This window comes from Muntiacus reevesi, chromosome 3, assembly GCF_963930625.1.
Source record: "Muntiacus reevesi chromosome 3, mMunRee1.1, whole genome shotgun sequence".
Taxonomy (NCBI): Eukaryota; Metazoa; Chordata; class Mammalia; order Artiodactyla; family Cervidae; genus Muntiacus; species Muntiacus reevesi.
This window is the reverse complement of record NC_089251.1, coordinates 63,620,034-63,622,471: the sequence shown is the minus strand read 5'-3', so window position 1 is coordinate 63,622,471 and position 2,438 is coordinate 63,620,034. Positions and strand designations below refer to the sequence as shown.

Sequence of the window (2,438 nt, the reverse complement as noted above, 5' to 3'; positions counted from 1 at the left end):
AGCTTTGCTTCCTGTCTCTTTATTTGGCCACACTGCAATGAAGACTTTACATTCTAGAAGAGACAATTGACTCAGCATTTGGTCTTTCCATTGTGCGGTGGGCAAAAAGTCACTTGCTCTGCTACAAATCTTTTATACTAAAGAGACATATTAACTAAATGCAATGTTTATAACTGACTTTGTTCCTGATTTTTTAAATATAAAAATAATTGTGGCATTTGTGAGAAAGTTGGAAAAATTTAAACAATGGATCTTTTCTGATATTAAGGATTTAAGTTTTTCAAATAATAATGACATCATGAGTATCTTTAAAAAGAAGGTTATTGACTTTCAGAGAAACACACTGAAATATTTACAGATGAAATAATATATCTTACACTTGTGCAAGAATGATAAGGGGAAGTAAGTAGGGTACATAACACAAGATGGGCCAGGTGTTGATAACTGTTGATGATAGATAATGCTAAAGGATTTTATTATATTCTTCTATTTCTATATATGGCTAAAGCTTTCTATAATAAATAATTTAAAATAAATATGCAAAGTGACATGATATAAAATATATAAGTAAAGCTTTTGAGACAAGAAGATACAACTGTGTTCCTTTAATTGTTGGGTTTTGGGTCATTTGTTAAGTGTTTTGAATCATTTAAAATCAGACAAGAAGGTAATATTTGAGGTTTCATGCCTTTAGTGTATGTTGTATTGGCAGAGGTGTTTTCAGAGGAGCAGAATTTACATTTTTGGCAAAAATTCTCATGTATCAGTACTTTTAATGTTGCATAGGTTAAATTACAGTAAAAAGTCAACTATAAACAAGATGCAGGGCTTCTACTTTAATTAATAACACAGCTTTATTATAGTAAGCCAAATTTATATTCCACCATCAAAAGGGGTTCTTTCATGACATCATTTTATGATGGATCATTAAAAATACCTTAATAAATTCTTCATTACCCCTTAACATAATCAGTGAAAGTTTTGAAGCTGGAAAAAAATGGAAGATGGTGAACATGCTGCATTGCCTTGAACTTCATTTGTAATTCTAGTAAAGTAAATAGACCTTAAATGTTTCTTAATGTGGATAAATTCATTTTATTTCCATTGAACATTTTATTTTGGTATACTAGTTAGCTGGGGCTGCCATTAAAAAAGAAAAAAAAAAAAAAAAAACACCAGTGCATGACCTAAACAGTAGCTGTTTTCTTTCCCACATTCTGAAGGTCGGAGGTCTGAAATCATGATGCTGGCAGGGTTAGTTTCCCCTAAGGTCTCTGTCCTTCGCTCACAGATACAGGCCTTTTTGTGTCCTCAAAAGGCCTTTGTGTAAATCTCTGGGGACTCTTCCTCTTGTTATAATGACATCAGTCATTGGATCAGGGCCTTTATGGCCACACTTAATCTTAATGGCCTTCTTAAAGGTCTTATCTCCAAATATAGTCATCCTGGGAATTAGAGCTTCAATATATGAATTCGGGGAATGTTGTTGGGTTCAGGGTACAGGGGGATTCTTTGCCATTGAGCCACCATGGAATCAGAAAATACCTCTGTCAATATAATATACACTAAAAGCATGAAGCTTCAAATATTACATTTTTGTGTGATTTTAAATGATTCAAAACACTTAGTAAATGACCCAACAATTAAAGGGACACTGCTGCTGCTACGTCTAAGTCGCTTCAGTTGTGTCTGACTCTGTGTGACCCCACAGACAGCAGCCCACCAGGCTCCCCATCCCTGGGATTCTCCAGGCAAGAACACTGGAGTGGGTTGCCATTTCCTTCTCCTAAAGGAACAAGCTGTGTCTTATCTCAAAAACTTTATATATCTTATATTATGTTGCTTTGCATATTTATTTTAAATTATTTATTGTATAAAACTTTAACCATATATAGAAATAGAAGAATACAATAAAATCCTTCACCATTACCCATCATTGACAGTTATTAACACCTGGTCCATCTTGTGTTATATACCCTACCTACTTCCCCTTATCATTTCTGAGCAGATATAAGATGCAAGATTAAAATGTAAGATTAGGTGTCTCTAATAATTCAAGAGGATGACTGGGCAAAAGTTGATTTTTCACATAAGGAAAACATTTCCAAAGAATATCATGACTTTCAAAAGGTCCTCCTGCTGAAAGTTTAGTAACTGGAAAACTGCCCATTGGCTGAGATCCAAGTTCTCCAGCATTCATTTTCAGCCTGCCCTCTATGCAGCTTCTCAGCCCCCTGGACCCTCATTTCCAATTTTGGGAGTTAATTCCTCACATCTGGTGGCGCACTTCTTTCGTTTGTTTGTTTTTAATACCAGATTTGTGGTCCAAAAGAGCTAAAATTTACAAATAGCAAACAAACATAAGAAAAGATGCTTCACATTATATATCGTTAGAGAAATGCAAATGAAAACAACAATGAAATACCACTACACACCTA

At 34.3% G+C, this 2,438-nt stretch overlaps 1 pseudogene; it reads right to left on the bottom strand.

The window, feature by feature from the left end:
• Nucleotides 1-857: 857 nt before the first annotated feature.
• LOC136162907 (proteasome maturation protein-like) lies at nucleotides 858-2,200 on the bottom strand (annotated as a pseudogene).
• Nucleotides 2,201-2,438: the final 238 nt, after the last annotated feature.